Source organism: Tamandua tetradactyla, chromosome 8 (assembly GCF_023851605.1).
Source record: "Tamandua tetradactyla isolate mTamTet1 chromosome 8, mTamTet1.pri, whole genome shotgun sequence".
Lineage (NCBI taxonomy): Eukaryota > Metazoa > Chordata > Mammalia > Pilosa > Myrmecophagidae > Tamandua > Tamandua tetradactyla.
Genome location: NC_135334.1, coordinates 41,453,744 through 41,467,961, shown reverse-complemented (window position 1 = coordinate 41,467,961; position 14,218 = coordinate 41,453,744). Strand labels below are relative to the sequence as shown.

General features: G+C 36.6%; 1 protein-coding gene across 4 annotated transcripts in view; it reads right to left on the bottom strand.

Annotated features, from left to right (window-relative positions):
* TRPC6 (transient receptor potential cation channel subfamily C member 6) overlaps positions 1-14,218 on the bottom strand; it is a 199,397-nt gene that overhangs the window by 91,089 nt on the left and 94,090 nt on the right. The gene's annotated exons all lie outside the window — the stretch shown is intronic.

The window sequence follows — 14,218 nt, the reverse complement described above, 5'->3', positions numbered from 1 at the left end:
TGAATTCCAAAAACTTCTTAAAGAATGCCAAGAACGTTGCGAAGGTTAACATTCCAGTTTGAGGAGGGGACTCTGGTAATTCCTGTCATCTTTCTGTGTCATTCCTATGGAGGTTAATATGTGTTTCTCAATTATAGATGGTATAGACATAAGGCAGGCTAACTCTTTTACCTATACTCAGATACCCCTTAATACCAAAATGATAATAGAGTGTGAAAATATAAAAAAATTGCAAAACCCAATAAATGTTTATTGAGCACCCCCCCCCCCCCAATAATAGGGCCAGTCACTGTATTAGGCCCTGTGGAAATCAATGTGAAAAAAGTAGAAATGTTTCTGCCCTTACAAATATTATAGTCTGGAGGGGGAAATGGGCGATTGGCATGATTCTTTTTTAGTTAACTGTTTCAGTGCTATGATAAGTCTAAAGCAAAAGCATACAATTCAGCTTCTGGGAGAAAGCAGCATGCCGAAGATGGAAAAATGAGCAGGAGTCAGGTGAGAAGTGTACTCTGGAAGTGTGGGGAGAGGTGGGTAGAGGTGAAGAGCTCTCTTTAACAGAGGGATCAGCTAGATACAATAGCATAGGTGTCATTAAGAGGGACAATAATTCAATGGTCCCATGATACATGCTTAGACTGTGCTAGGAATTGTTCTAAAAATCACTGGGAACCTGAGAAAATTGGGGTCAAGGTGCCAGGTGGGAAGGGATACTTCTATGATGGAGATTGTGGTCGAAGTAGTGGCCAACCTTTGATGGAGGTACCTCTCTGATATGAAGGGAAAACTATTCCTCCCCTGACCAAAGTGTTGTGTTGGGGATCTTTTTCTCATTAAGTCATAATTTTATATACTAAGGCCATTTTGAGCTTGAAAATCCCTCATTAAAATCAGAGGTTCAGGCCATATTACTATTACTACCTGGAAACTCAGACATGATGAGTCCTTGCACAATAAGGGATAGGCCAAGTCATGGGGGGTACCCAAAAAGAAGGAAAATTATGTGATAGGTGAGGATTGTTTACTCTCTTTGTAACCATCCTAAGGCCATGCTGCCTTAAAGACTGCCACAAACTTCCCTGTCTGAAGAGAATTAAACAGGACCAAACTAAAAACCATCTTCCACTACATTGTGGCTAGGCCAAGAGAACCTAAATCTTTTTTCCTACTAGCCTTTCACCATCTTGACACCAAATCTCCAGGCAATATTGTCTATGGCAGTGTGATGTCCAGCAATAAAAATTAAGTTAGTAACATTTCAGCAACTCAGAAATAGATTACGGTCCTCCAAGGAGCTTGAAGAATACGCTGCCATATTCACAAATACTTTTCATAGATTTTCATTCAACAGTGATCCCTTTAGCCATCTAAAGCCTTTTATACATCAACCAAATGATGATTTATTAAAGAGACATCTTTGCAAATTTTAAAAAATGATGTTCAGGGCTAACAGCTGGACATACAATGTTTCTGCTAATAATTTTTAAGATGGGTCTTTAGATAATGCGTACATAACTTAAAAAAATAAGGGAATGATTTCTACAATTGTTTTGTTCTTTACAGTTATTCTTTTGTTTTCAATTCCATTTTATCTATAATTAAAGTAATACATGCCCATATTTTAAACACTCTCTACAAGGCTTGTTATAAAAAATAGCAGTTCCTTGCCCTATATTTCCTGATACCAGAGGCAATATATTAGAAAACTCTTTTATCTGGTTATTTTATCATTTAAATTTTATAATTTAAATCCTTTCATTAATATAACTTGGTTATGTTGTTATTTCTTTATTCTTTTTCTAGGTTTTGCATGATCTATGGACTTCCTATATGAAAGCTAAGCCTTCAGATCTCTTTTACAATCCTCCATATCAGTATGGTATAGTCATGATTTTTGTTAGATAAATATTTGCTGTTTATATTTTGACAATGAACGCTAGTCATAGCTAAGTCAAATAGTATACTACAATGTTTTTTCTGGTACAGCCTTCCTATGTTCTGAAACCCAGTAGTTAAAAATGTTCTTTGTATACCATTTGTTTAATGCTTCATTTACTTATCACCAATTCAACCCAAACTCTCTTCTCCTTAAATTCTATAAAATTTCTTCCAATATATTCAAAATATTATGTGGGGTAATTCTTTTTTTTAATTTCAACTTAGATTCCCTGTTTTCTGGATCCCAGGTCTTCTTTCTTAATTTATTCCCTTGTTTAGCACATCCTCCATTAGATACTTGAGCAAGGCTGAATGGGAAGTAAGCTTCTTGAACTGTTACATGTCTGAAAATGACTCCAACCTATCTCCAAATTTAAGTGATAGTTTGGATGGGCAGAGAATTCTAGGTCGACAGTAATTTTGAAGGATTTTCTCTGTTGGATTCCAGTGTTTGCAGATGCTATTGAAAAATATGATATGATTTTGGATCATCTCTTTGTCTTTGACATTCTAAAATTACATGATTACTTACTGGAGAGAGTCTCTTTTCTCCCACAGTACTTGGTACTCAGCAAGTCTTTTCTATCTGGAAAAAGTGTCCTTCGGTTCTGAAAAATATTTTTGCCTATATCTCTGATAATTTTATACCCTGTTTTCTGTGTTCCTTGTTCCTATACATCCTTCTTTGTGGATGTTGGGTATCCTTGGGTCAGCCTTTATTTTTCTTATCTCTTCTCTCTTATTTTCTTTTTAAAAAAAAAAATTACCTTCTGGGTGATTTCAACTTTATCCTCATATACCTATTGATTTTTTCTATTATGCTTATAATTTCTAAGGGCAACATTTTGTTCTTCAAATATTTCTTTTATAACACTTTTTTCTTTCAAAATTGTAATATATTTCCCTATCTACCAGGGGATATTACTTATAAGGACTCTGCACATATCAGAATACTTCAGAGAAGTTGCTTTTTAATGTTTACTTGCTTTTGGTATCTATACTTTATATTAAGAGTTTTTTCTCAAATGACTAGCAGTCTTTGGTAAATATTCTTCTCAACTTTTAATGAATAATGTCTTCTAATGTCTTTTCTTAGTGAGTGTAATTTCCCCTTATCAGAATTATACTCAGTCTAATGTTGGCTTTGGCAACAGGTGAGGCTGGTGTTAGAGGTGAGTTTCTAGAAGAGCAGCATTATTTCTGAGTTTAATAGGATCGTTGAAATAGACAAGACTGAAGTCACCACGGACTGTTCCATGAGAAATCATCCATCTTCCTTCTGAAATTCTTAACCCTTTTCCTTCCTCTCTGACACTTTTCATGCTTCTAATAACCTCTTGGGTCTTTTACTTCCTCTCCAGTCCCCTGCATTTATTTAGTTTTTCTTTTTCTGTTATAGAAAAGAGGAATTTCAAAGATTAGGGGCAAGGGAAGAGTCTGTTGAGCACTGAGAATGTATCAGGAAAAATTTGTAAAATTAAGGAAGGGGATTTATAAAAGTGACATGAAAGTACTAGAAGTGAGAACTTGCAAAACATATTCTCATGGGTATCTAAGAAAAATGACACAGAATAGTACCAAGAACCAAAAGACCAAGACTCTTTTTCCCTTTTCCTTCAATAACAGTGGTAGAAATAATTTGCCAGCCTGTCTCACTGGGTTATTTCCTGAGTCAATAGAAATTATGAATGTGGAAAGCACTTAAATTTACAACCAGAGGATATACACGTATCTGAATAAGAAATGCACATTGGCTCTGTCATTTTTCACTTAATAAATTAGAAAGCCTATGAAAAAGACAAGGACTCTGTTGGTAATTAATACAAGTGGTTTTTGTCTTTTCATAGAAAGGAAAATTATAATCAGTAACTTCACTTAAATCTCAATTTTTTTAAATCTGGTTTCTAAATTTTTATATTTCATATAATAATTCTAAATTGTCATTGAGATAAATAAACCTGAGTGGTGAAATCTTTAATTCTAAAATTTAAAACTCTTAAATTATGGTATTTGTATCCATTTATCTGAATCATTGCAAATTCTACCTTGGCAAGTTACTAATCCTAGGAATATGTCCTGTTTCCCTCTGAACTGTTATGGCTTTCACACCCTCAACCCCCATTCTTTTAAAGAAACAGGAAAGACATTTCCATAGAAAATAGCATTCTCAGTTGTAAAGCATTTCCTGTCTCAGTTGTTATGACTACAAATATTAATCATATACAGTGACATAAATTTCAGATACATTTTTATAAAAAGACACAGATTATCATCTTTTTAGCATTCTGTCAACAGGAGAACAAGATAGAGATGTTTATATACATATTTGATATTGCTTTAGGAAGATAACAGAAACATGCATAATGAAGTACCCATTGGATGGGTAGAGAAATAAAATGAAAGCTGTGTACTGATGACAGAACAAAACGCATGTTCTGCCTTTCTCCTTGTCTTCCAAAACTGCAGCTCAGCAAAGCAACAAAAAGCTTATGCATATTATTTTGTGGCAAGTGGAATTGCTTAATCTCTGACTTTCGAATACAGAAGCAAAATATGTGACACAACTTTTAAAATAGCAAATATCTGAAAATTTTCAAAAAAGACACTAAGTGTTGCCAGATTATATTACTTCCATGAGAATGGATTTTCAAGGCTATATTCTAGAATCATACATAAATTGCAAATGTAAGCTAGAAAAATTATTAAAAAGAGGAACTACCCAGGCCACAGCACCATGATAACAAAAGAAATAATTTTCATTTCAACTAAAAGGCATACTTTGCAAAGTTAGCTCTTCTATTTAAGAAAATATTTATAAAGACATTTTCTTCAGCCATTTAGCTGCATTTAGCATGGTTGAAGATTTGGTAGCATACATTTGCATGCCTATATTTTTTTAATTTGTTTTATCGTGAAATATAAGTACAAGTTCTAGGAAAGAGTGTCATTAGCTACTGCCCTGATGATACCCAAATATCAATCAGTTCATGAAAATCAACAATTTTACATACCTCATATTCCTGACTCTTTTCATTGGTGAAATAGTGCCTATTGCCCAGATAGTGAGAGATGGAATAATCCATCTCTTTGAAAATGCCAGCAACACAAATTAGCTTCTCAGTAGAATGGGCTGTGTACTTGAGTCCAGAGCATGTGCAGTAATTTTCTCTACTTCCTGTTTAGATTATGATGCACTGTTATCAAAACTGCTCCTATACAAATTAAGTTCCTTATTAACTGCCCAGCTTCACTTATTTTTTGCTTTAAAAATCTTGAGAATATTCGAGTTAAAATACAATTCTATTACAGCCAAAGCATTAAAAATGTAAATGGCATGTAGCTATACCAGATATTATGGAAGAGCCATGAGTAAATTAGATTCAACCTAGGAATCTGGAAATTTCTGAATATACATTTTTTTACATAAACAATTAGCCACAGGAGGAATTAGATTTAGAGATTAACAATGAATATAATTAGCAAATTTGTATACTACTTCAGGAAGATAAATGATAAGAGTAGTTTTATTCTAATTCTATAACAAGACTTTTCACCCTATTTACTTAAGCCCTAGCCACATACCACTAGCCCTTCCAACAGGGTTGGGGGCTGGTAATCAGAGTCATCTTATTTAGTCCCATGAGAGCAAGAAATGTTTTACCTTATTCACCACTGACTCCCCAGCGCTTAGCCGAACAGCACACTGCAAACACTTAGTGGATAACTATTGAGTAGATGAATCCCTCCCCACAAAGCAATACAGTTCAGTGCCTGCTTGTTCCCTATTAACCTGGCAGCAAATCACCACAAGAATCTACAAGAAGTCTTGATGTGCATATAATAGCTTTTATTTCAAATAAATATTATGCTCAAAAGAGAACAAAGGGAGTTGAAAAGCATGTTTTTAAATGGCATCTTCTGTGATTTGCCCTTGATCCATAGGGGATATATTCTTGTCCTTACAGGCGGCACTAATATTCTCTCACCTCCCCAGTTCCCTCCACCAATCCCAGAGAATAGAGCATAACCACCCATTTGAAAATAATACCTAATCCCTTTAACTTCCAAATAGTTTTCAAGATAGCAATTCTTTATTTTGATTCCATTAGCTTCGATTTTCCCCATATACTCCTCTCACTTCACCAAATACTAACTTTCTGTTTGATCAGTCACATGACATCACACCACTCTCCTACGGTGAAACAATAGAAACCTGAACTGCTCATCAGTTTTGTTGGGAGCCAGCAAATGTGCGACTGAAAAATGTCCTGTTAATATCGCATATTTTTTCTTCATTCTTGCCATCAATTGACACCTCATTTGTATCAAGCAGAAACCCATCTGTGTGAGAAAATAAAATCAGAAGCAATTAATGGGACAATTGCAGAAAGTTAGCTTTTAATAAAACACCTATGTCTGAAATACAAGTGTCCTTTTCAGCCTCCAGGGTAGGGCTTAATTTACTTCAGGTGTCATGTCTTCTTTCTCTGAAATGCTCTTAGGAAGAGTTTTGGACTCAGGCATTTATCTGTAGAGAACTCTTAGGAATATTAAGAAATTTAGGTGCAATACAAGAAAAATACATCTCAATTATCTCATCAAAGGAAGTGGTTTAAACCCTTTGCTTCCATTGCCAACAGCTGTCATGGATCCTGTGTACTGCACAAGCATATTTTCCCCCTGCACAAATAGCACTTGTATGAGACAGATTCCAAGCAGAAAAAAAATGCTCTCAAATTGGGTAATCTAAGGAGTTTAATGAAGGAGTCTAGAAAACTATGTTAGGGAAACCCAATCCAGGGCGCAGTGTAGTGCTCCAGAGACATAAGGAAGGAGCTGTTACCTGAACTTAAATAGTAGCTCTGTGACAAGGGCCATTTGACAGAGGCTCTGATCTTTGGTACAGAGTTGCAGAAAAACTTCAAGGAGAGAGCCAGAGGATGTTATTCTCCTGTCCTCTGATATCCCCCAGGTGTCCACTGTGGCTAAATTCAGCATAAAGCCTGGGACAGAGAGGCTCACTGATGGAGTCTACACAGGTCAGCCACCCACCCAGGCAGAGGACAGAGTGCAAAGGTGGAGAGCGGGCCTGGAAGACCAAGCTGAGGACACCCAGCACAATCTCTATGAGCATATTTGACTTTGCCATGATTAACTGATGAAAAATATGCACAGAGAAAATACTAAGTGTATGATTTTTTTTTTCTCGAGCCACTGATGCTTTATCAGTTCTTACCTTCCAGGGCTTACTTTTCCCTCCTATAAGCTGTCTGTCAGAAAAGACGCCCATGTTCAATTTCAGGCAGTACATTGACTTAAAAAAAACGAGCATGTAACTGAGATTCATCCATCTGTGTTTTAAGGTGATGTGCATATGAGGCTTAAAATGAAGAACTCTGATTCAGAGAACAATCTGATGTCATAGAAACATTCAAAACTGTTGAGAGGAGCACAATCTTAAGCAGCTGACTCCCTCTGATAACAGTATTGAAGAAATAGATGTCACTAGTAAGTATGGAACATACTCTCAACCTTTGTTATGAGGGCAGATCCAAGTCCATGCAAGCTGGCATGCATAAGAGAGTACAAACGGAAAGAAAAAAATTGGGCCATGACTGCTTGTTTTCACTTATTCAGAAACCAATATTGCAGAATACCTTTATTTACTTATGGGGTATGTTTTTAGACATCATTATCAAACCTTATATCCACTACCAGTTCATTTGCTCATTCATTCATCAGCTCAAATATTTATGGAGCATCTACATCAACTTGTCTCAGGCACCGCACTGGGCACAGGAGGATACAACAGTGACAGTATAGCAGGAAAGAGAGGAGTAAACAAAAAATTATCATATAATGAATGTTATCAAAGAGGAGGTACGCTGTGCTATTTAAATGAAGAGCAAGTGGTTATCAACCCAGCCTGGGAGTAAGAGAAAGTCTTCTGAGGAGATGTCATTAATTCTAATAAGGGAGAGTTGGGGGGGAGGGGGGGAATGGAAGAAGAAAAGCTGCCCTCCAGACAAGAGAACCACACTTGTATAAATTCATAGAAAACTGGGATATCTGGTATGACTGGGATGCATTATAATATTGCATACTGTGTCCCAATTCATAAATTTTAACCAAACACTCCACATTCACGGTGGTTAAAAGCGTAGATGCTGGGGAAATCAGACCTGCCTGGCCTTTTGTTAGCTGACTCCGTCTGAAACGTGGATTATAACATTTCTATTCCACAGAAAGGTTACAGTTAGCATGTATTTTTATTTGGAAAGTACTTTAGTACCACTTACATTCCTACCTAATTCTAAGTGCTTTGCAAGTCTTAATTCAATTAATCTTCATAAGAACCCTACACAGTAGGTATTATTATTCTTATTCAGATAAAGGCAATATAAAGCATTTACCACTTGATAACAGTAGGCTCTCAAAAATAGTAATAATAATTATTATTCTACAATATTTTAAACTAATTCTTACTTGTCACAAACTCAAATGTACTTATCCACCTTCAGTAAAAATTATATATGGTAACTTGGTAGAGTTTGATTTTGAATCTAGGTCACTAATTGTGTCTAGCAAATTATATATCACCATATATTTACCACTATTTTTTTTTAATTTTATAAATAAAACTATTAAGTAAACTCGTATGAACAAATATCTTAAATTAATTTAACTAGAACTGGGATGAATGGGAACTGACACTAAAGGTTTGCTGTGTGCAAATCACTTTAGAGATGTTTTTTATTTAATTTTCACTGCAGCTAGATGAAGTTAGCTTCATTAGTTCCATTTCACAACATGAAGAAATGCTTAGGAATCCTTTTAAAGTCAATACTGAAAATAAATAATAAAGCAAGATTTCAAAATTAGGTTTTCAGATATCACTTTTCATTTTTTAACCTTATTTTTATTATTGAGAAACATAGCCGTGCTGAAGAAAGATAGAATTTTAAAATTAATCATAAGTTTAATACCATTTACCTAACCACCCCCTACTCTAAGAATTAGATCACTGACAACTTTGAAGACCTCCATGTGCCCCTTTTGAATTACTATCCCCACCCACAAACCAACAAGCAACCATTATCTGGCTCTCCTGTTTATCAGTCTCTTCATTTTTAAATAGCTTTCCCATCTTTGAACGCCCTAACCAAAAATTTGTTTTTTGAAAAAGTGAATATCAAGCAAAAACCCAGCAGAATGAAGAAAGGGCAATATTGCCACTGTCAGACTATTGGAGGGAGGCTCCTTAAAAAAAGATAAGCAGAGACAGAAGTACTGAGCAATGGAATTGAATTGAGAGTGCAGAAATAGACCACCAAATCTATGGTCAACTGATTTTTGACAAGGCCCCAAATTCACTGAACTGGGACAAAAGAGTTTTTTCAATAAATGGGCATGGGAAGGCTGGATATCAATAGCCAAAAGAATGAAAGAAGACCTTTATCTCACACCCCATACAAAAAATAACTCAAAATGGGTTAAATACCTAAATATAAGAACTAGTACCATAAAGCTTCTAGAAGAAAACGCAGGGAAACATCTTCAAGACCCAGTAATAGGAGGTAGCGTCTTAAACTTTACACCCAAAGCATAAGCAACAAAAGAAAAAAATATAGATACATAGGAACTCCTCAAAATCAAATGCTTTTGCACCTCAAAAGACTTTCAAAAAGGTGAAGAGGCAGCAACTCAATGGGAGAAAATATTTGGAAATCACATATCGGACAAAGGTTTTATATCCCATATACATAAAGAAATCATATAATTCAACAACAAAGGAACAAACCAGTTATAAAATGGGCAAAATATATGAATAGGCATTTTTCTGAAGAGCAAATATAGATGGCTCAAAAGCACATAAAGAGATGTTCATTTTCATTAACTACAAGGGAAATGCAGATCAAGACTATAACAAGATACCACCTCACACCTATAAAAATGGCTGCTATTAAACAAACAGGAAACTACAGCTGTTGGAGAGGATGTGGAGAAACTGGGAAACTTATCCACTGCTGGTGGGAATGTGTAATGGTACAGCCACTACGGAAGATAATTTGGCAGTTCCTTAGGAAACGGAATATTGAGTTGCCCTATGACCTGGCAATAGCACTACTTGGTATAAACCCAAAAGTGCTGAAAGCAGAGACACAAACAGACATTTGCACACCGATGTTCATAGCAGCATTATTCACAATCAGCAAAAGATGGAACAATCCAAGTGCCCATCAACAGATGAATGGATTAACAAAACGTGGTATATACATATGAGGGAATATTATGCAGCAGTAAGACAAAATGACGTCCTGAAGCACATGACAAGATAGATGGGCCTTGAGGACAAAATGCTGAGTGAAATAAGCCAGACACAAAAGGACAGATACTGTATGACTCCACTTTATGACCATGGTAAAGGTGGCTGAAGGATGCACTGACTGAGAAATATATTGGCAAATGATAATGTATACATATGAGCGAATATTGTGCTGCTACAAAAGGAACAAAGTTGTGAGGCAGCAGCAATGTGAATGAAACTGTGGACCATTTAGTGAGGCAAAATAAGCCAGAAACACAAGCAATCATTGTACAGTCTCATTCAGAAAATGCTTATAAGAAAACAGGGTTGTAGACTGTAAGCTCTTGCAGCAGTCACATTTTGTCCAGAATGATCATTATTATTTCTGGATTTTTAGAGGTTGTTATATATATATATATATGTATAACCTGGTATTCAGAGATAAGAATGAAGGCAATCAGGTCAAGATTAAGGTAATCTGGAACACAGGGCTAAGGAAGACATTATCTATATTTTAAAACCTTACCTGTTCTTTGAGACTAAAGGAAGAAAGGTTTATTTTGTCCAGAACCTAAATTCTCTGTAACACGTAATCTAACTCAACCTGTCTAGATAGCTCATTTAAACAACTGAAAGACAGGGAGCCCAGAATAAAAATGAGGGCCTTTAATCCCTGTATAACTTAATGTAATGCCTGGATGTAGCCCAAAATATTTTAAACAGATAATCAGAAAGTATTAGCAAATTTCTTGAAGGATGGGATAAAAAAATATGACACTATTGTGCCGGTCTGAATCTGTGGTGGACCCCAGAAAAGCCATGCCCTTTAACCCTCATTCAGTATTGCTGAGTGGGAGCATTTTGATTGTTTCCATGAAGATGTGACCCACCCAATTGTGGGTGGTAACTTTTGATTAGATGATTTCCATGGAGGTGTGTCTCCACCCACTGAAGGTGGAGTTGCTTACTGGAATCCTTTAAAAGAGGAAACATTTGGGAGAGAGTCCCTTTTTGGTAGAGCCACGAGAAAGCCAGCAGACGCCACCATGTTTGCCATGTGCCCTTCCAGCTGAGAGAGAAACGTTGAACATCACTGGCCTTCTTGAACCAAGGTGTCTTTCCCCGGATGCCTTAAATTGGACATTTCTATAGACTTGTTTTAATTGGGACATTTTCTTGGCCTTAGAACTGTAAACTAGCAATTTATTAAATTCCCCTTTTTAAAAGCCATTCTGTTTCTGGTATATTGCATTCTGGCAGCTAGCAAACTAGAACAACTCTTAAACTTTACAACCAGGAAAACACCTGAAAATGTGTCAAACATCAGGGACACCCAAATCAATAGGCTGAGCCCTTGATCGTGAGGCTTTCTCTTGTGAAGTTTATGTATGTAGCAGAGAAGCTTAGCCTACCTGTAGGTATGCCTAAGAGTTACTTCTGGAGGACCTCTTTTGTTGCTCGATGTGGCCTCACTCTCTCTAAGTCCAACTCTGCAAATGAAATCATTGCCTCCCTGCTACATGGAATATGATATCCAAGAGTGAAAGTCTCCCTGGCGGCGTGGGAGATGACTCCCAGGGATGAATCTGGCCCTAGCACTTGGGATCAACAATGCCATCCTGACCAAAAAGGGGGAAAAGAAGTGTAACAAATAAGGTATCAGTGGCTGAGAGAGTTCAAATAGAGTCAAGAGGCTACTCTGGAGATTGCTCTTATGCAAATCTAGTTAGCCATTGCTGTCTATCATGACTTACCAAACCCCAACCAGAACCATTCCAGCCAATCCTAAAGAACACCTAGGACAATATATAAAATTCTACAAGGGTTCCATATACTAGGTAACTTTCCAGAAGCCTAAAACCTCCAGATGGGTCCCTGAACCAGATTAGCCCTGAAATGCAGAGGGGTCAGCCTTTCCAGAACATCAGCTAGTTCCATCTCCTGACCCCTTATTATTGACAGTCCTTCCAACATGAGAAAGGTAGAATGGTCATAGCCCAAATGTCCCTAAAAGGTGGGAGAAAGATCAAAGGTGACGATGGAGTTATACAGAGAAGGTAGGGTTTAATAAACGAGTATGATTACTGAATCATTATATTGATATTTCTTTTACTCTCTAGTATCTTGGACCAGCTAGGGGTAAAAACCTAAAATTGTGGAATTGTAACCCATCCAAACTCTGAAATCAGTTCTACAACTAATTGTTTTGCTGTGCTTTGAAATTTATTGCTTTTTTTGTTTGTATGTTAATTTTCACCAAAAAAAAAAATTTTGATTGTGATGATTTAAAAAAATATATTTATTCCTTCTTCCTCCAAAGTTCTGGAGCAGCTAGAACGAAAAATCTGAGAGGATCATACGGTAGCCCATGACAAACTCTGGGATCTTTCCTGTGACCACTTGTTGAAGACTGCTTTGAAAACTATTGCTTTGTATATATGTTATACTATACAATAAAAATCAATTAAAAGAAAAGATAAGCAGAGCAGTGTGTGTGGTACATCATCTGACTCCAGCTTACCCCAGAGTTCACAAGAGCCCCTGTGGGTTAGTCAAAGGCTGATTATGAGTGAGTCTTGGGAAACAGGACTCAGCAGAGTTGTGACATCTGGTGGGGCATCTGGCAGGGATCTGACTGGGCATCTGCTACTCTCTACTCTGCTGCTCAGAAGTAGGTCATGGAAAAATCACTCAGAGGGTAGAGAGATCTTGCCCTCTTTCTACTTTTCCATATTACTTTTGGAAGTAAGATTATCAACTAAGGTCTTCTGCCTTGTCTCCTCTTGTTTCTATTCTTTAAGCCAACTTGAAAAAGGAAAAACAGTGAATTGCACTGAAACCTACATAGTGTGACTATTTAAATTGAAATTGTTAAGGTGACTTGAGCTAAAAATTTATGTAGCTTCCCTAAAGTAAAGTGAAAAGGAAAATATAAACTCAATGAAACCACTGAATCCATTGCCTAATTATGCAATAGGAAGCAAACCTGAATGACTGCTTTTCTGACTAATTCCTGGGTGCTTCAGTATTGACTGAAGATAAAAAGATAAGGTTCTACTTTTCCACAGGGAAGTTATTTTTAACTGGTCCTTTTTATAGTTAATAACACTCCAACCTTCTAGTTACCCAGGGAAGAAAGTTTGAAATCATCTGTGGCTTTTTTCTTTATTTCATGCACTCCCAATTTTTAAACAGGGAATCCTGTCTGTACTTCAAAATTTATCCACAATCTGAGCACCTCTTTCTACCACTCTGGTCCAAGACCATTTCATTTAGATTTATTGTACATAGTCTCCATCCTGCTTTCCTTGCCTCATTACAACCCTGTCCCTTTTCCCCCAACCCCAATGAAAGTCAATTCTTACTATAGCAATCAGAGTAATACTTTTAAAACAATAAGATCATATCCCCTCTCATCTCAAAATCCTACAATGATTTCCTGTCTCACAAGAAGAGCAGAGTCCTTACCACGACTTAGAAGGTCCAGAATAATCTAACCCCCATGTTGGTTTCTGAATGATTTCCTCTGACTCCCCCTCCCCCCCCCCCCACCTACCTCCTAGCTCTCTCTTTGCATATCAAGCAGGCTCACACTTTTGCACTTTCTTATTCTACCTCTGGAGCTCTTTCCTTGAAATGTGAGCACATACCCTCATCCACCCCCAGTTCCTTCCAGTCTTTACTTATTCCTTCGGGTCTTTACTTAAAAGTTACCTTCTCATTGAGGCCTTCCCTAATGACAATTAAAATTAAAGCCACAATCTTCAATATTTCAAGTCTGCCTTGTCTGTTTTCCTTTTTTCTCCTACTATATAGCACTAACAACTTATTTATCTTCTTTATTATCTGTCTCACAAGAATATGTTTCTATAAAGGCATGGGTTATTTTTCCCAACATATCCCCGGGGCCAAGAATAGCATCTGTGCCTAGTAAGTTCTTGGCAAATATCTGTTGAATAGATGAAAGTATGC